The sequence below is a fragment of the Erpetoichthys calabaricus genome, chromosome 18 (genome assembly GCF_900747795.2).
Source record: "Erpetoichthys calabaricus chromosome 18, fErpCal1.3, whole genome shotgun sequence".
NCBI lineage: Eukaryota > Metazoa > Chordata > Cladistia > Polypteriformes > Polypteridae > Erpetoichthys > Erpetoichthys calabaricus.
The window spans coordinates 44,830,139-44,851,602 of record NC_041411.2 but is presented as its reverse complement, the minus strand read 5'-3'; positions in this window follow the sequence as shown (position 1 = coordinate 44,851,602).

Below are 21,464 nucleotides of genomic sequence, written 5' to 3'. Positions count from 1 at the left end.
GCAGCTCCACTTGTGGTTAACATTCAGATAAATGTGAATATGTCAATATTTAAAATACTTCTTCCCTACTCTTACACTGTCACTAGATTCCAGATGGTTTAGAAATAGTTCAGTGTGAAGCAGACTAGTGGTTTAAATGGTTTATTCTTTCATTCACTTAATTATCGAATAATATTCTCTGTGCTTCTACTTATTGTGCCATACAACCTGGATGGTGTGACAGATAGGGGGCGCTATTGCTCCCTTGAACCCTCGGACACCACGCCAGACACCAGGTAAAAGTCCAAATATACTTTTATTAGGACAATAATGTGCACAAAGCGCCCTCCTCTCCACAATACTCATATAAATCAATAATCACTATAATAATCAATCCTCCACTCTCCCAGATGCGTTGCCACCCTTCCACCCAGCTCAGCTCAACGACTGGGATCTCCCAAAGTCCTTTTATATTTCCTGACCCAGAAGTGTTTCCAATCCTTCAGTCCACATGACCTCCTATCACTTCCGGGTCAGATCAAAAGTCCTCTTCTTCATCCTGGAAGTACGTCATTCCTCCTGTCGCTGTGACTAAGACATTCTTCCGGGTTATAGGGCACGTAAGAGTCTCTGGGCCTCCCTGCAGCATCCTCTGTTGGCCCCCAAGGTATCCAGCAGGGCTGTAAAGGAAAACCCCACTGTCCATAATTCCCTGCTGGTATTCGGGGCACCTCCATGCTGCAGGGAGAGCTCCACCTGGCGGCCTGGGGGGTATTGGCCGGGCTGACTGGCCAGCCATATTCCACAATGGATAAGCAGTTCTTCTTGAGCCTACATGTCTGCCAGTTCTAGAATTCTTGACATGCACTTTTGAGCTGAAAGATCCTTGATCTGGAATGGTCTCTGAATGGATGTGGATGGGAAGGGCAGAGAGACAATCCCCCATATTTAAGTCAGCCTTACTCTTCCTTTCTGTACCCTTTGGATCAACGGGATGGCATAGTTTAGGGTGCCAGCTCCCCTGTCATGTGCATACCTCATGACCTTGTTTCAACCAATCAGCATCTGACTTGTGTCCGTGGGCTGGGATAAAGAGTTTCGTGTTACCTTGCTGACCCCAATTTGTTTTAAATGTGTCATCTTAGATGATCCCAAGGTTCCTCTTTCAATTGGTTCTGACCTGCTTTGTGGTGAGCAAGCAAGCAGGCAAATTCTTATTATAAACCAACTGACAAGTTACAATAAGATGTTTTCTGCACCACATACTTCATCACTTATGAGAATACCCATAAAACAGCCTAATATGTGGAAGGGGATTCACCGACCAATTGATTAAAGTCCATCCATCCATCCATTTTCCAACCCGCTGAATCTGAACACAGAGTCACGGGGGTCTGCTGGAGCCAATCCCAGCCAACACAGGGCACAAGGCAGGAACCAGTCCCGGGCAGGGTGCCAACCCACCGCAGTGATTAAAGTCCATATCACTATATAGCACAAACAAGGCCTTTGTTAAGGTAATACTGTTACATTAAAAGCAAGTGACCAATGTATTATGGGTAGCTCTTATTCTACTGTGATACTGTGAAAACTCAGTTGGCCACATAGAGAATGTGTAAACTCCTCACATTGTCCATGGTATGAAATCTGGTGGTTGGAACCATGAAGCAGCAGCAGTGTTGTTTATTGGATGCCCCTCTTATGATTTAAAGTCATTTTCTAACCCACTTAGTCCTGAACACTGGGATAGTCACTGGGCAAACACACACACCAAACATACACTAGCCCCAATTTAGTATCACCATTTAATAGAAATATGAGTGCGTGTGTGTGTGTGAGCAGATCCTGCAGAAGGTGGACTGTTTCTCACCTTGTACCCAGTTCAGGCTCTCCAGCCAGCTTGATCATTAATAGATGGGATGTTGTGTGTTTTTTCCATGGTGTTTGTCATCAAACACACTATAGGAAATGAAGAAGGAAGGCCAGCCTTGTACTCCTCTTTACTCCGAATGAGCCTTCATCTTTTCCTCTTTTTTAATGATCTACTGGAAAGCACTGCAGTGCACCCAGCAGCTCTCTGGGATGGGGCTCCATTTCCTACAGTCAACTCCATCAATTCGTTAGGACTGATGAGTTATTTTCATTCCTGCACCCTGAACTCTTTGCCGCTTTTCCTCTTTTCCGCCTGGAGGAGTACCTCCACCATGCCTTTGCATTTAGAGATGACATCTTTGGAAGCAGAGAAGTCTCAGATGGATTAGGGTCCCCTTCTGTCAGAAAAACTAGAAATAAGTGTGTCGCCCACATAACAGGAAAGTGAGGAGGCAACTTTAAAAATTACAAGCAGGCCTGGACAAATTTAGAACATGCCCTGTCTCCCCCACGTTACTAATATAATTAAAAAGAAAACCAGTCTGCTACACCCACTGTTGGCAAGAGCTCATCACGAAGAGTAGTGAGTGTCGAGAAAGTGGGAAAAAGCTGGAGGCTCAGGGTTTCTGCAAACTTTTCTTTTTTTTTTTTTTAGATCTCGCATTATTCTGAGCTAAATATTTTCTAAAGATACGCCATCCAGCTCTTTGTATCTTCAGGGAAGCTGTTCCGCTACTCCCAGATATTGTACATGTTGGCAGAAACAATGAGCGTATTACAGCTTTTAACCAATGCACCCGTTCTCCATCTTCTTTTTACTTGACCCCCATTACATTTGACATGCAGTGGCCCCCCTACTGCCTTAAACGAAGCACCCATATGTCTAATCCAATATGCAGCCCCTTTTTTATTTCTCCTAGACTCATCTCTTTTGTTCCTGAAGCAAGCTCTCAGCTTTAATAAAGGTATTCCAGAAACCGTGTACAATTTGTAAAAGAATATACACTGTTTCTAAAGAGCTGCTAGTTATTCCATCACTACTGGGGACAAACACTTAATGCCCCTCTGCTTTGAAACTTTATCAAATTCCAGTAGGTCAAGGGTGAAGCTGCCAGAGGAAGTGAATATATCACCCGTCATCTATCTTGACTGCAATGGCTTCCAGTGTAATACCAGATCATCTTCAAATTTCCGATACCACCTTTCAAAGTTAAGCTACATCCCCTTGCTGTTCTGTCATCTGTCCACATGCCTCTAGCTACATGACATACCCCTGAAATTTTGACACTAGCTACTCAATATTCTTAAGCCTTGTAGTAAGCCCACCAGAGGCTGGTGGGCTCATTTTAAAGTCAAGCTAGTATAAGTCTCCAATAGTTAAAGGATAAGGTAAGCTCACACAAGTTAAAGCGCAGGCCAAAATGCATCCCACCAGATAAAGGCTACAGCTATATGGGACCCGACCATTCAATAGTTACTGTAAATATTGGGTTAGTACCAGATCCAACTCTTTAAAGGTCATACTAATTTAAGCTCAAGCCACTATGAGATTCCACCAGGTAAAACTCGAGCAAATGTAAAATATCCACAGGTAATGGTCTGCACAAATTGAGATAAACATCAGGTCAGGCTACTGTGAGATTCCACTATTTAACTTTAAGGCCCACATTAGGGCCTATCACATCAGTACGAGACCCTAACAGTTAATGGTCAAACCACTATGAGAGTCACCAATTAATTGAAGGTCCACCATCAGATCCTACCAGGCCACTAAGTGATCCCAACATTTAAAGTTCAGGTCAAAATGAGTTCCTGCCATTTAGACTTCAAGAAGCTATGAGATCTTACCAGTTAAACATCTAAACAATGTGAGATCCCACTTTTTAAACATCAGGTCAATATAGGATTTCAACAATTAATTATAAAGCCATCATCAGATCCTACCAGGCCCCTCTGAGATCCCAACAGTTAAAAGTCAGGTCAAACTGAAATTCCCCCAAGGCCATCATCAAATTCCAGACCACTTGGGGATCCCAACAGTTAAAGGTCAGGGAGATATGCGGTTCCACCAATTCATTGCAAGGCCACCATCAAATCTTACCAAGGTACTAAGTGATCCCAACAGTAAGGGTTTAGGATATTATGAGACCCTGCTTATTAAAGGTCAGGACAAAATGAGTTTCTAACAATTAAAATTCAGACCATTATGAAATCTCCACATTTACAAATCAGAACAATGTCAGATCTCACTAGTTAAAGGTCAAGTCAATGTGAGATTCCACCAATTAATTCTAAGTCCATCATTGAAACCTACTAGGCTACTCTGAGATCCCAACAGTTAAAGGTCAGGGGCCTCATGTATAAACAGTGCGTACGCACAGAAATGTTGCGTACAAACGTTTCCACGCTCAAATCGCAATGTATAAAACCTAAACTTGGCGTAAAGCCACGCACATTTCCACGGTAACTCATACCTTGGCGTACACAATTTCTCCACTCGGTTTGCAGACTGGCGGCACCCAGCGTCAAAGCAGTGCTACTGTTCCCGTGTGGTTACCCTTTCTTTCTTAGACCCACATTCCTGACGCAGCTTTATAAATACACTGAAATTAACTGCATATTGTTTATTAGTGTAATGCATCTGATTGTAATTAACCTGCAGCAATATAATGGTCCAGGGAATAGCCATAGTCTTCCAAATACCATAACTGCTTTAGCGTTGTTACTCCCAATGCATCTTCTTCTTCTTTCAGCTGCTCCCGTTAAGGGTTGCCACAGTGGATCATCTTTTTCCATATTACTCTCACTGCACCACTCGGAGTATTTATATCACTGTATCTGAGTGAGGAATCACAGCAGCAGCTGATTGGAAAGCCACGGCAAAACGCTTCAAAGCCTTTCCTGTACGGACCTCGCGGTTCAGAAAAAGTTTCATCCCAAGAACTATAAACGCACTCAATCAGTCCATCAAGTGCTCCTTGTAGAACTGTTTTGTACTTATAAGTACAATTACCACACTGTAAACTTGCACTACAGTTATAATATTGCACAACCTGTGCCACTTTATAAAGCGCGTATTTACATATGATGACAATATCATTTTTAAGATGAAATGCAGCAAAATATGTTGATTAAATTATACAGATAAAACTTTAACTTCATTTAAATAATCTGTATTGTTAATAATTAAACATGTGAGAACATGGTGCCGCAGCACTAGCTAGTTCAGGGATTGTTCCTGCATTGCGTTGTATTCATGCTGGTGCTGACGCGACACTGGAAGGATAGACGGATAGAATAATTAAACATGTACTACGAAGATATTTCAATGTTCCTTAAAAGTTTTGAAGAATTGGCGTTCTAAGCTTACAGATGGCTTCACGTCTATTACAGAGCTGATTGTGTGGCGATTGGGTATTTGGAGAAAGAAAAGTAAGGACATGAATTGGAGGTTAGTACGTTTGAAAGAGACAGTACTGCTGTGATAAATTATTTCATCGAAGGTCGTGCATGGCACAGAAAGCCTCTTGCGTGAGACATGAACAAGCACTGTGCCACCGTGTTCCCATGTTTAATAACATGCTTTCATTCCTATCATCATGAACAAGATATCACGTATACATCTCAGTATTTTAATTATTCAGAGAGCTGTAATATCACGAATGCAACGGATTATGTGTTCTGTCTGAGAAAGAGAAAGCCCCTTTAAGAAGCAGGTAGTGATTCACACACAGAGCACAAAGTAGATCAAATACAGAACAAAGCATTTAACGTGCTACTTTAGTTACAATGGGATTTGAGAAACTAGTAAATTAAACAATTTTAAGATGAACTTTACGATGTTCTACTTTAATGGCAAAATAAACTATGTGATTAAAGTGGAAATTTCGAGATTAAAGTTGACATTTCGTGCTTTTTTCCCACTGTGTGACTATTTTTTTTTGTCTGTACCTAATAAGCTTTCATATGACACTCAGATGGTTGGCTACGACTTGCCTTTTCACGGCGACTTTGATATGTGATTTCTCTTTTTATTTCGGGCACTGTGCAACTTTGTGAACTTGAGCTTTCGAGTTTCTTCGACACTCTGTCACTTGATCAACTTCCTTTTGTTGTTTATATCACTGTTTAAACCAACAAATAGTACGTTGTTCCTTTGACTCCATTTGGTATTCGCTGAAATTCTTATATTTCCCCCCGTGCTTTTCCCCTTGTCTCTTCACAGAAGGCTGAGCTTAAGGGCTATTTATATTGATTTGCATATTCAAAGAGGAGTAATTCTGGGAGGAGTTGGGGCGGGACAGAAGGCGCGTGCATGTGCGTTACCTTTCACGCTGATCGAGATTTATGTAGCGGAAGAACGTGAAAGTTTGCGTACGTACAGATTCCTGCATCTAGATTTTTCTGTGCGTACGCACATTCCAGCTTTTGTGCTTACGCCATGTTATAGTGTGAGTTCTACACACGGCGTTATACATGAGGGCCCAGGTCAATATTAGATTCCTCTAATTAATTATAAGGCCACCATCAGACCATGACACACCACTCTGAGATCCTAACAGTTAAAGGTCTGGTCAATGCTAACTTCCACCATTTAATTGAAAGGACATGATCAGACCCTAAACAGCCACTATAGGGTTCCACCAATTCATTGTAAGGTCACCGTCAGATCCTAAAACGCCACTGTAAGATCCTAACAACTAAAGACTAGGTTGATATGAGATTCTACTAATTTATTACAAGTCCACCATCGGATCCTACCACATCACTCTGAGATCCTAACAGTTGAAAATCGGATCAATATGAGATTCCACCAATTAAATGTAAAGTGATCATCTGTCCCTAAACAGCCATTATGAGATTCCACCAATCATTTGTAAGGGCACCATCAGATCCTACCAGATTCTACCTTTAAAGTTCAAATCAACATGAGATCTTGCCCTTTAAATGTTAGGTCAAATGAGCTCCAACCTGTTAGACACTCAACAAGGCCATTAAGTGATGTCTCCAAGTAAGGTTCAGGTCTAAATGACATCCCAGTAAATGACAGCTCAAGTAACTATGAGATCCCACCATTAAAATGCCTAGACCCTGTAAGATCCCATTAGTTATGAGTTAAAGGTCAGGCTTGTACTGAGTCCCACCACCTATGGGTAATTTAAGTATGATGCCCCAAATGACTTCTGTGAGATCCCCTCAGTTAAAAATGAGGCTATCATTAGTTAGTTCTCACCTGTGAAACTTAAAGTCAAAATAAGATCTTAATAAGGTTAGGCCAAGTTGACAGTCAGTATCAGATTTAACCAGACTCTTGTGAGATCCTGCCTGCTAGAGGTACCAGGTCAGGCCAATATTACATCCCTCGAACATGCCACAATTGGAGCCCACCAAGACATACCCCAGGCTAAAATTGCAATGAGGTTCTGTTATCTCTTGGTTTTCAAAAATACTTTTGCAGTTTTGAATGCACTCCACCATCATACCAAGGCAAAGCAAACAAAACGACACAAACGTCAAGAGGAGAAAGCTGAAGATAGAAGGAACAAGGATGTGCAACCAACTGGAGAGGCCATGTTCTAAACAGATGTGGTAGGAATCTGCAGGGAAGCAGACCCAACCATCTGTTGCATGGCAGGCTTATAGAGAGGAGGGTGGAGGTGTTACTGGTGACCTCAAGAGATGTACGCCATGAGCTCTAATCAGAGACACTTTCAGGACTGGAGGTGCATGGAAAGCTCACAGCAGAGTCTCAGCACTCCGACGAGGAGTTTGCTGTAATTGTGTCTGAATTAACAAGCAGTGGACGATTTAGGAAGAAAAAAACGAGAGCTTTGGGAGAGCAGTGCTTGTGTGCAGGATGGCCAGAAACGGTGATGGAGCCAGTGGTCACTCTGGCTGCTGTGATGCAGCTCCAGCATGTCTTAATGTTTTAAACTGTCATTCCATTTGGATTTGTTTTATCCACCCACTATGTGTATGTGCAAGTTCTGATTGAAAGTAATATTTCAGAGATGCAGAAACCTGGCCTATTTTTGTTTCACATCTCTGATGTGATGATAGGGCACGATGCCGTCGAAGCCACCGGTCTGTGATAGTAGGTGATTATTAACTGAGCTCTAAAGAGCTGCCTTTTCCAATTACCTCTCAGTCACTCAACTTGATACCGCCCGACCTGAAGATTAGAAAAACAGCGGTATGGCTGAGGAGTGAACTTCGAGACGCTGTTAGGCAGTACAGGGCTCAGCGGATAATTCATTATTTAATTCAGTGCCGAGGCTGCAGACATACAAATTTAATTTGACGCGACTGATGTAGCCTGCTCCTGCTTGGCCCGACCTCAATATAGCATTAACCCGGTGTCACGTCTGTATTCTTTGAGGTGCCTTGTCTGACACTGGGCCACGCTAGGACTTGGAAACACCCTCATCATACTCTCTGAGACATAGCCTCTCTTTTATAAGCCTCTCCCCTACGTTCACCACTTTCAGTAACTTCTGTTTGAACTGTCCTGCTATTCACCAATCGGGCAAAACCCCTTAAGGCTCATCCAATGAAATTTTGCTTTTCGATGTTATGCACCTTATAATAAAAGTACCCACATTGTATGAACTTGGCATAAGTGTATGGTTTTCTTTATTGTTGTTTGGCCAGCTCTCTTTTGATAACATGGACAACAGAAGCTGTAGGGAAGGACTGATAGATAGATAGATAGATAGATAGATAGATAGATAGATAGATAGATAGATAGATAGATAGATAGATAGATAGATAGATAGATAGATAGATAGATAGATAGATAGATAGATAGATAGATACTTTATTAATCCCAAGGGGAAATTCACATACTCCAGCAGCAAAAAATATTAAATTAAAGAGTAATAAAAAATGCAGGTATACAGACAGACAATAACTTGAATAATGTTCAACGTTTACCCCCTCTGGTGGAATTGAAGAGACGCATAGTTTGGGGGAGGAATGATCTTCTCAGTCTGTCAGTGGAGCAGGACAGTGACAGCAGTCTGTCGCTGAAACTGCTCCTCTGTCTGGAGATGACACTATTTAGTGGATGTAGTGGATTTTCCATAATTGATAGGAGCCTGCTGAGTGCCCGTTGCTCTGCTACGGATGTCAAACCGTCCAGCTATTTTCCAACAATAGAGCCTGCCTTCCTCACCAGTTTGTCCAGGCGTGAGGCATCCTTCTTCTTAATGCTGCCTCCCCAGCACACCACTGCGTAGAAGAGGGCACTCGCCACAACCATCTGATAGAACATCTGCAGCATCTTACTGCAGATGTTGAAGGATGCCAGTCTTCTAAGGAAGTACAGGCGGCTCTGTTCTTTCTTGCCCAGAGAATCAGTATTGGCAGTCCAGTCCAATTTATTGTCCAGCTGCACTCCCAGGTATTTATAGATCTGCACCCTCTGCACACAGTCACCTCTGATGATCACGGGGTCCATGAGCGGCCTGGGTCTCCTAAAATCCACCACCAGTTCCTTGGTTTTGCTGGTGTTCAGTTGTATACTCGCTTCCATGTAACAGTACCTGCTGGACATGTACTCTTTGTGCCCTAGCATGCCAGAGCTAATCACCGGGTTGCCAGCAGAGCGCCAAGTAAAGAGCCTGGCGCCACAATGAGAGGAAAAGGTACAGACCCTACCTGCCTTCTACTATCCTGGGCAATATAAGATCGTTGGCAAATAGAATAGATGAGCTCTCACCGCTGATCAGGAGCGAAATGGAATACAAACTCAGCAGTCTCATGGGCTTCACTGAGACGTGGTTAGAGGTGAATATAAAATCATATGGGTGGCAGAAGCAGGAGTGCAAGTAGTAGGAAGATGGAGGTGGGCTTGCCGTTTTTGTGAATGAAAGCTGGGGGCAACACATTCCAATTAATGCAACCCAAATGTTGAGCTGCAAGTGTCGGGGCGTAAAATACACCAGAGGTTCTCACTTTGAAAGAAGGCTCTAGGAGTCAGAGGATAGGCAAACAGAGTAATTAGCTAACGCGGACTCAACCCAATTAAGACAAACTGAGATGAGCCCTGAACATGCCAAAAGTTACAATTAATATAATTATTCCTTACCATCTTGACCTCGCTCAACACAGCTCATTCGCTGCTTAATCTGACTCCTTACTCCAGCTGGCCCCTTACAGGCCCTCTCGGAAAACCACCAATATTTTTCATGTTTTGCCATTCATTATCTTCTCTTGCTTCCCTCATTTCCTAGCCGGCCTCCGACCGACAGGTGTTCCCCCTTCTCCGACCTCGGGCTATCTCCATTCATCATTCTCCCCTTTTTCCGTCCTTTTGGGTTATTAAAATATTGGTGGTTTCACTCTGAGCTCTATTGAAAAAGAAATATGGCATATGCCTTTATTTAATTATTTGATTGGCATTCCTGATTTGTGTTTAAAGCCCACACTAAGTTTAATGCTTATAATTTGTCATATCTACTTATGCTAATACAGGAATAAATTACTGTTTATTTTCAATACAAGTGGTGGGCTTAAGGCCATATTATATGTCGAGAAAGTTCTCACATGCCATTGTGCTAACAGTTTATCTTCCACCCTGTGGCAGTCGCAGAAGACACAGAATATTTGGTGGTAAGAATACTTACAACCAACCAACCCAGCTCTTTCATCAGATTTTAGCTATGTTTCATTTTCCTCCACATTTACCAATTCTTACCAGTTTGTGGGCTGTAGAACAATGTAAAACAGAAACCTTACGACTTGTTATATGCCAGTTTTAAAGAGGCTTACAACTCTGTTGCTTTGCCACCTTTGGGCAGATCTGACCATAATTTGGTACAGTTCATACCCACAGATTAACCTATTATCCAATGGCTCCCCAGTCATCACTAAGACCATACAGGAATGGACAATGGAGGCTGAGAAGGCCCTGAACACGATGCCTTTGAGAAAACTGACCAGAACACAGTTCCCACACAGACAGTGCGCTGTTTTCCTAACAACAAACTATGGATCACAAATGACTGGAAAAGCCCCATTGAATAAGAATAAGAGAACCTTAATTTTTGGAGATAAGGAGGAAATCAAGAGGGTGCCATCAGAACTGAGAAAGCAGCTCCATTGAGGGGAAAGCCCAGTACAAAGATGAACTTGAGCAGAAGGTACAACTCAACAGCGAGAAGGAATTATGGAGTGAGATTAGGCCTATCAGTGGCTACGAGCAGACTAGAAGGGAACGGGAATGAAGCAAATGAATTGAACAGGTTCATCAACAAGTTTGAGTCATTCTTGTCAGTCCAGCCCTCCCCCAGAATTGCTGGTCTCTGTGTGCAAGCTGAAGAGGTTCCCCTGCATGACTTTCCCCTACAATAACATCAAACTTGTGGTCTTTGGCCCCCTTCCACTTCCTGGACTTTCTGTCTGTACTGATCAAGTGAGGAGAGAACTGGGAAACTCTGCTTGAACAAGACTGCAGAGCTGGATGGAACCAGCCCCAGGTTGCAGAAAATATGTGCCAGTCAGCTCTGTGGGGTCTTTCATCCCCTGTTCTGCATCTGTGGGAAACATGTATGGTCCCAGTGCCAAAGAACGGGCATTCCAATGATCCCAAGTTCTTCAGACCAATAGCTCTTACTTCATTCATCATGAATACCTTTGAGAGGCTGGTTCATACATATTCTACATATGTCACATATTTTAAAACCCCAAAATGAAGAAAACAACATTGAAATACATGCAATAACTTCAGAGATATTCTTAACCCCTTCATACGTTTTCCTTCATTATTGTTCCTCTTTATGTTGCCTTTATCTCATCTCATTGTGGTGGAACCAGTCCTGGCAGGTCAGACCAGACTTCGTTGTCCCCTGCTACAGAATTCTGGGGAATTCTTAGACATTTCTAAGCCAGCTGAGAGATGTAACCCCTTGTGCACATCAGCGTGTCCTGGGTTTGCTACATGGCCTCTACACAGTGGGATATTCACCGAGCAGTTCATGGAGAGCATCCTTCCAACATGCCCAAACCACTTCAACTGACTTCTCTTAAATTGGGGGAACAGTGACTCGACTCTGAGGCTTTCCATCTTCGCTGACCTTTTCACCCATTCATAGAGTGTCAGCCAAGGCCACCCTGTGAGGGAACTTTATTTCTGCCACTAGCGCTAGCTGGTGACAGTCACCATTGGAGTTTTGAGCATTTCCAAAGTGGGTGAAGGGTGCATTTCACATAGGAGTTTCAAAGAGCATGCTAGTGGGAGAGGGTCACCTTTGCACTTTTGGGCATGAGGGACGGAAGTTATCCTTGGGGTTTCAAGCAGCTTGTGAACATGGAGGTCTGAACGGCGAGATCATTTGACCAGACAAATTACTGTGTGTTTCCTTCGGGGGTAAAATCAAAAGTGGTAAGCAAAGTGCTGATGTTTCTAAGATACCGCTTCACAGAGTGGAAGTTGTCAATAACAGTGTTACCATCTGTTCCACTTTTAGCAAAGCCACACCAAAGTTTACAACCACAGCTTGTGGCACCTGCACTCAACCTGTAAAGCACTCTTGCCAAGTAAGAGAGCTTTACCGACCACTGTTCTTCCATTTGACTCCTCACTGTCCACACCTAACATGATGCGGTCTCTTTTTTCCTGTCCAGGACACTGTCCTGTCTTTACTCTTCTGCCCATGAGTCTGGAGAGCTGTTCATGGTCAATCTCTTCTTCTGTGCCCTTCATTTGTATAAACACCTTGCCCAGCCCTAGTCAATGTTGCCCAGCCCTAGTCAATGCACTAGTCAATGTTGGGTCAAAAATTGGGGTCAAGACATGGTCTACAGTCTTCCCCTGATCCAATGAAAGAGCTTAGCAAATGTTGGCAGAGGTTGGTCCGGCGGTGTGGATACACACATACACATGCACACACAGATTTTGATCTTTATATATTAGATGGAGAATCTGTTCATTTCTTGGTTCCTGCAGAACCAGAAGCTGGTTAAATGTGCAGGTTAACCCTAAACAAGGTGGAATGGCAGGTAATCAAGATTTGGCCAAATCCCTTCTTGCAATGGTGTTAAGATTTGCCAGTTCAAGCTTTCCTCTCAGTCCTGGGCCAACTTCTACTTCCTAGTGACTCCTCACTTGAGATACGCTGCTTTTAGGACCATAAAACATCTGACAATCAGAGGATGGTGAGGTGTGTAGATGTGAGTTCGATTTCTTTTTCTTTCTTGCGGTTGTTTCAATAAAGTCCATTCGCTAGCATCTCAGGTGTCCTTTAGTATCATCATGCAGTAACATTACCTGTCAGCCTTATTTCCATATGAATGACTTGATGGCGGATGAGATATGAAATAACCCCTCCAAGTCTAGACATATTCAAAGCAAATTGTCTTCTATTCATGGCAGTCACAACAATGCCACACAAAGGCTCTTTCAATTGTATCTATGGTTACTCTTTGATTAAAGCCAATCATTCCATTGTGTGGAGATCCCGATTCTGTAGGAAGCTCCAAACACACCTCTGCGTACATCTTTTCCATTTTCTCTTTTTGGGGACAATAACCCTGAAATATGTCTAAGGACATTGTTGTTGGTTCGTGTGGCACACTGGTACCTTGCATGTCTTACTTGACCTGTTCAGATAGCGACCAGCAGCCTGTAGAAAGAGGAATTTTCGCCAGATCCGTCTAGTCTTTTCGCTCATTTGTGTTGACTGTTTTTCGACATTCAAGCCAAATGATTCATCACTCGCCTCCAGAGAATGGCCGGAGCAGGAGTGATGTCACATGCTAGTGAGTCAGTTTTAAACTGAACATTAAGAAAGAAAAGAGGAAAACCAGACACACGTAAGTACCGGCTCCATTAACGTTGTGAAAGGCAGGTGGGGACCCTCTCTTTGAATATTTGTTTCAACCCCCATAGGCAGAAGTGACCAAGAATTAAAGAAGAAAACAATCCCAGTTCAAAAGTACAGTGACCGCTGTCTGGAGGAAAGCTTATACTCTTTTACGGGAGGCATCGGCTGACATCTGGCAGATGAAATGGCATACTTTGTCAGGTTGACAGTCTTTAGAAAGCCATCAATCCTGAATGCAGCATCATTGAGAAAACTTGAAAATGCCACTTTGTAGAAGATCAGGCCATGAGCATCTATCAGTCGCCAAGGTGTTAAACTCAATGCTGTATTCCTGAACTTCTTTACAGCGAGAGCCAACTGTGTGGTTGGCATGCGCTCGCATTTATACCTAGAACATTGCTGTCCTTCTTCTTTATCTGTTGGGTTGAACAATGGGGAGTCTCACAGTTCTAGTCCTGAGTTCAAATCCTGACCTGGCCACTGATCTGTGTGAAGTTTGCACCACAAGGGTGATCTTTTATTTTTATTCTCACTTGCCTTTAGAGTATGCAGAACTGCTTACCACCGTACATTGTTCAATCTTCTTTCTCTCTCTTTCTCCGTCTATGGGGTCCTCAGGAAATGCACTACTAGGGAAGGTACATCACAACGTTTACCCATGGTACTGCCCGTCTAACAATGGTAATAAGATTTACATTCCCACTGCCAGTTCAACCTGTCCTATCCCTGTCCCAGGCCAACCTTTCCTTCCTAGTGGCTCTTCATAGGTGATATGCAGTTTTTAGGACCACAGAACAGAACGATTGTCTTGTAATTTTTACAAAGTGAAGACAACAGACGGAAAAAAAAAAAACACCGACCTCAGCCGGAAAAGGGTGGAGTGCCCTCTCAGGGTTGGGAGTGAGATCCTGCCTCAAGTGGAGGAGTTCAAGTATCTCGGGGTCTTGTTCACGAGTGAGGGAAGAATGGAGCGTGAGATCGACAGGCGGATTGGTGCGGTGTCCGCAGTGATGCGGGCTCTGCATCGGTCTGTCGTGGTGAAAAAGGAGCTGAGCTGTAAGGCAAAGCTCTCAATTTACCAGTTGATCTACGTTCCTACCCTCACCTATGGTCATGAGCTATGGGTAGTGACCGAAAGAACGAGATTGCGAATACAAGCGGCTGAAATGAGTTTCCTCCGCAGGGTGTCAGGGCTCTCCCTTAAAGATAGGATGAGAAGCTCAGTCATCCGGGAGGGGCTCAGAGTAGAGCCGCTGCTCCTCTGCATCGAGAGGAGTCAGATGAGGTGGCTCGGGCATCTGATAAGGATGCCTCCTGGACGCCTCCCTGGTGAGGTGTTCCGGGCATGTCCAACCGGGAGGAGGCCCTGGGGAAGATCCAGGACACGCTGGACGGACTATGTCTGCCAGCTGGCCTGGGAACGCCTCGGGATTCTCCCGGAAGAGCTAGAAGAAGTGGCCGGGGAGAGGGAAGTCTGGGCATCTCTGCTCAAGCTGCTGCCCCCGTGACCCGACCTCGGATAAGCGGAAGAGGATGGATGGTTGGATGGAAGACAACAGAAGGTTTCTCGTGTATGAGCTCTGTGATGGACTGTTTGAGATGGGTGCTACTTGTATGGCCTTTTCTCCTTTTGACCCTGGATTGGACTAATCAGGACTGAAAAATGAATAAATGAATGAATGAAGGAGTTGGGCAGAAATGTTAAGTTGCAAGAGTAACTGAAATGTGAACATAGAAGAGACAGTTGGTAAGGAAGAGAGAAGTTTTGAGGTACAGTTGTTCTACCCATTGAACATGGTGCAGAGAGCGGTGACAGGTTGCATGTTGGCTAGTATATGAAAATGGAAATCTCAAAGTATTTAACTGTGATAAAAGGAGAGGAAGTCAGAAGGAGAGTCCACTTTTGGAAAACCCAGTTGTTAGGAAAAATACTCTGCAAATAAAGAATAGTCATGAGCAACCGTTACAAATGAATCCAAAAATGAGCATCCTTTATTTTATTAGATAATGGAGTCACCAAGTGCTCTTCCTCAGTGCAGCATGACTGACAGACTAATCTAAACAGAATGGTGTCTTTCATACATTCGGTTCATTAACATCAAGTAGTCAAAGAAGCGTTCTAATCTACAGCAATCAGAGAACAGATAAACGGTATTATCTTTAAACACCCCAATCTCTTTATTATCTAAAAGTCCCAAAATAGTTAAATAGATTAAAATGTTTGGAAAATGTATCTCTTCTTCTGTATAAATCATTATCAGGGAGCAAAATAAAAAGGGTCATACACTATGATCTCATCTCTAATTTGATGTGTTGGTGCAAATGATGTCAGGATGACCAAGTTTAACGGGCAGGCACAGTCTGAGACAATTTACGGTTTCATATAGTAACTTTTTCCCTTATACAGTCTATTGGAAAGCAGTTTGCTGCACACAAAAAAAACAACCCTGAAGAAGTGAGTAATCTCTTAAGACTGAGACTTTCTGCTTTAAACAGTTCTTTTTATAGGAAAGGTCTGACTGTTCAGATTTGGTTTGAAAAGAATGTGACTTTCAGTGTCTGTCTTCATTAAATAGTGAAAGTCTGGAAGATGTGGGACTTCCAATGCAGTTGGGCAGATTTCAACAGATGGCGCATCACAAACATTAACACTGCTTTTACAAATCCCATACAAAATGGCATATAACAAAGACATATGCATTTCATGCTGCACTGCAAAACGTTAACTCTGAGGTCCACAATGATTACTTAGATGGGCAGCACAGCTAGTTATTAAATAAGTGACTTCTGGGTAAGACTTCAGCCTTCCTTAATCTGATTTTATTTGGCTCATTCCCATTCTATCTACTATTTCAATTCTCCAGGGCCATGATTAGAGAGTATCACAACCTTACCTTGAAACTTCTGTCTTCCTCACACAAGATAACTACCCGATAACTACCTCAAAACACCTGACTGAACATTTTTGTTCTTCTGAGTTTGGCAGAGTTTACTTGTGTCTTTAATGCAAAAGAATGGCAAAAGTAAGAGTACTTGTGTATTGGCATTTTGTTAGAGTTTGATTTCTATTGGAGTCTTTACCTTTTTGAGACTTTCATGGCCGCAAAATTTTGATCAACGTTTTTGCTTTGTTTTGCTTTATTCTTGACCTATTGACTCCAATTTTGACTTTCCCCAAATCTACGATTTTCACCTCCTGATATCCATCCATCCATTTTCCAACCCGCTGAATCCAAACACAGGGTCACAGGGGTCTGCTGGAGCCAATCCCAGCCAACACAGGGCACAAGGCAGGAACCAATCCCGGGCAGGGTGCCAACCCATCGCAGGACACACACAAACACACCCACACACCAAGCACACAATAGTGCCAATTTAGAATCTCCAATCCACCTAACCAGCATGTCTTTGGACTGTGGGAGGAAACCGGAACACCCGGAGGAAACCCACGCAGACACGGGGAGAACATGCAAACTCCACGCAGGGAGGACCCGGGAAGCGAACCCAGGTCCCCAGGTCTCACAACTGCGAGGCAGCAGCGCTACCCACTGTGCTACCGTGCCACACTACCTCCTAATATTTTTTTCTTAAATAAAAAAAACATAACAGATTAATGCATTGCACTTGTCATTCCAACAGATGGCACAGCACAGACATTAACACTGTACTTACGAATCCCATACCAAAAAACATATAATAGAGATATATGCATTACATTTGTCATTCCAGCAGATGGTGCATCACAAACATTAACACTGTAATTACAAATCCCATACCAAATGGTTTAAAACAGAGACATATGCATTACATTTGTCATTCCAGCAGATGGTGCATCATAAACATTAACACTGTTTTTATGAAGCCCATACCAAATGGCATATAACAGAGACATATGCATTGCACTTGCCATTCCAACAGATGGCATGCCACAAACATTAACACTGCTTTTAAGAATCCCATACCAAATGGCATATATAAGACACTTATGCATTGTATTTGTCATTCCAACAGGTGACACATCACAGACATTAACATTTCATTTATGAATTTTGATGAAGAAAAATCACAGTTAGGACACAAGTTTTGCAGAACCCATTATAAGTGTCCCCTCCAATCTATTAAGCTAATTTCAATTTTTTTTTTCTGAAAGTCTTTTCAAATAAGCACTAAGGCAGAACATGCTGTGTAGCAACCAGCTCAGTAAAAACAGAAAAGTGAATATTGAAGAGCAGTCTCTTGTGCTGCATTGTTAGTTATAAAATTTGCATTGTGCCTTGAATGTACAGCTTTAGTGGGGAGCCACCCAGGAGGTATCCTGGTACACCTCAATTGGTTCCTCTCGATCTTAGAGGAGCTGTGACTCTACACTGAGTCCATCAAACTGCTTAGCTTTTCACCTTATCATGGAGTGTCAGCCCAGAAACTCTACAAAGTCACCTCATTTTTCCTACTTGCAATTGTGTTCTCATTCTTTTGGTCACTGCCCACAGCTCAAGACCATAGGTGAAGACAGAGATGTACAGGAAATTAACCAGTAAACTGGCAGCTTTATCTTTATATTAAGAGGCAGAGGAGGATTACTCTGTAGTTGGAACACACCTACTGGTCACCTTTCTTAAATGTGGGGACCACCACACCATCTACCAGTCCAACGGTTGTTTAAGCACTTTACATACGGCAGTGAACAGACGCTTTATCAATGCTGTCCAAGTGAGGTCCAGTACTTTCAACATTCCCAGTCGGAGGTGAGGGAATTTCTTGGAGTGAAGGAGGCAGCCTTCAGTGAAATTCTCTGAATTGGGTGAGATGTTCCAATGAGCTGAAAGAACTGCAGCAAAAGTGTTTGCAGAAGCTCAAGCGTAGGAGCAGTTGGGAGAGGACATGGAGAAAGACTATCGCATGGCTGTCCTGGCAAACTGTTCAATGCTGTGAGAAGGAGAAGTCGTGACCTTGCCCAGACTATGTTGGCCAGGAATGGCAATGTGCTGACCACTACTGGAGACATTGTCATGCGGTGGAAGGAACACCTCGACATGTGGACACACCCATCTATCAGCATTGGACATGGCTGGTGGGACTGTCACATTTGCCAAAGTTTCTATGGTGGTCTGCTGTATTCGCATTTCCAAATGTTCCTTCTTTGTCTTGCTACTAGAAACTGTCCATCTCAACCCAGCGCCCAATCATGCAATGACAGGATGGGATTGAAATGTTTGGAAATGAAGTTCAGGTGTGAGGAAGATGATGCTTTGCAAGCTACCGTACACACACTTGGACAGTTTCTGCCATCTCACTTTACATGACTGCCTTCCTTTAGTTATACCCAGCTGTTTCTTGAATGTCCAGGAGGAAAGAACGGAAATCACCCCCAGAGTTTAGGATTTAGGATCTTCTGCCCCCTTCTTAAATGGGATGACAGTCAGACGAGGAAAGCAATTCATCTGAGTTTGGTGGATATAAGCTTTTAAGCAGCAAAATAAAGGGGAAGTGGATGGCATCAACAGTAGGTGCCATCTGTAGTGATTGTAGGCCTGATTTTACTTCTGTTAGCATGGTCTAAAATTTGCACTGGGTGTGACGAGGATGGATAGGATTAGAAATGAGTACATTAGAGGGGCAGCTCAAGTTGGACAGTTGGGAGACAAAGTCAGAGAGGCGAGATTGCATTGGTTTGGGCATGTGCAGAGGAGAGATGCTGGGTATATTGGGAGAAGGATGTTAAAGATAGAGCTGCCAGGGAAGAGGAAAAAAGGAAGGGCTAAGGATGTGGTGAGAGGACATGCAGGTGATGGGTGTAACAGAACAAGATGCAGAGAACAGGAAGATGTGGAAGAAGATGATCCGCTGTGGCAACCCCTAACGGGAGTAGTGGAAAGAAGAAGAAGAGCATGGTATAACATTTAGATAAACTAGGATAACGCTCCCCTCCTCTACAACACCCCCACCCCCAAGTCCAGGCTTTACAAACCATGTTAGAGTGAAAAGAAAAGAAAAAAACAAAAAACGAATGCATTCTGGTCATGTGCTCAATCAAAGAAGGACACACAGCCAATTGATCTGCCTCAGCGCCCTGCTCCTTCTGACAATATTTAGCAGATGCTGTCTGTTCGAGCTCTTCCTGACAGGCGGGCTGCACAAACACAAGGGCCCAGGGGCTTTCCTTTCCTTCCCAGGCTGCTTCAGCCACAGCTCTTTTAACTGCATGGTAGAACAGAGAGACCAAACCCTGCACAGGACACGGGCTCTCAAACCCTGGGGAGCAAAGCGTGGCTCGATGGCGGCAGTCACACAGAAAGCCCTTCTGTGCCCCTTGATGCTTTCAATGCTATTCATTTATTTGCATCTGTAGTCTGTGCTGAGCTCAATGAGGAGATGCAAAATATTTCATCTCTGAATTGCTTCAACTCCAGGCTGGGAAAGCGGCACACAAGGGTCTTCATCGGAGAAGATCATTGTCTCCACATTAAAACAGAATTGCAAAACTTGTGATGCCCCCTGGCAGGAACCTTCTGCAAGAGTTCACTACAACAACAACATTTATTTACATGGCACATTTTCATACTGAAAATAAAAAACAAACGAAAACAAGCCAACAAATTTAAAAAAAAATGAGACAGTAATGGAATTAAGCATAAAATGAAATGTCCAATGTATGGATTCATCCGTGTACCCACTCATTCGTTTATTTTTGAAGCATCTATCCATCCATTCATCCATCTGTCCCACATTCTCCCATCCATCAATCCATTCTTTTCCTTATTCATACGTTGCTCTAAATATTCACCCATCCATTGTTCCATGTCTACATCCATCTCTTATTTTGTGCCTTTATCCATCTGTCCGTTCATTCTTTTATTCACTGTCATAAAACACAAGGGTCAGATGGCATCCCGGCTGGAATGGATGGATCTCTACCTGGGCCAGGATGCCTTTATAATTTACAGATTGAAGGAGATCATACCACATGGTCCACATGACAGGTGGCAGCAACTCTCTGGTGGGTCTCCTATATACACTCCCACAGGGCTTCATGGGAGTTGGAGTTCCAGTGGGCAGGCCTGCTTGGTCTCCCCAGAGAGAGCTGTCAGGAGGAGGTTTTCTCTTCTTAGAGAGGTACCGCCTGACCCAGAATGCTTCCTGGATGTAATGTGGTGGCACTGGAGGTTCTCCCGGGTCCAGAATAAAGGAAGCCGCTCCTCCGCACTTGAGCAGCCAGAAAAGGTCACTGAGGAGGAGAGCAGGAGAGGGAAGAGACAGAGAAGAAGAAGAAAGACATTTGCACATAATTATGCTTGTGCAACCTTTGAAGAAATCTGTGCACAACAAATCAACATGTCTGAATCTGGGACTTGTGTTGTTGTGTTTGGGGTCCTGCAACACCCCCTACTCATCACAGCACTTATCATTCATTGAAAAGCACTGGAATAAAGAGGCAGAGGGAAAGCCGCAGGACTGCTTTGATGCTGTAAATTGCAGCTTTATGGACCCCTCATCAGATTTGGAGGATTATCCAATGTCATACCAGGGATTCGTCGAAAAATGTGTGCCTTCGAAAACTATTTGCATGTTTCCTAATAACCGTGGTGTCTTCAGGAATTTACAATAGACACACCACAACGATTTTTTCAGATGATGATGATGAAACAGTCTAGAAACACTGTGTAAATTATCCTATAAATGCAATTCAGGAGTCTAAATGCCGCTTTATGATTATGTTTTAATTTTATTTTTTTCTACAGAGAGATTCTGAATTTAAAAGCAAAATGATTTTGGTTTTGGGGGATACTG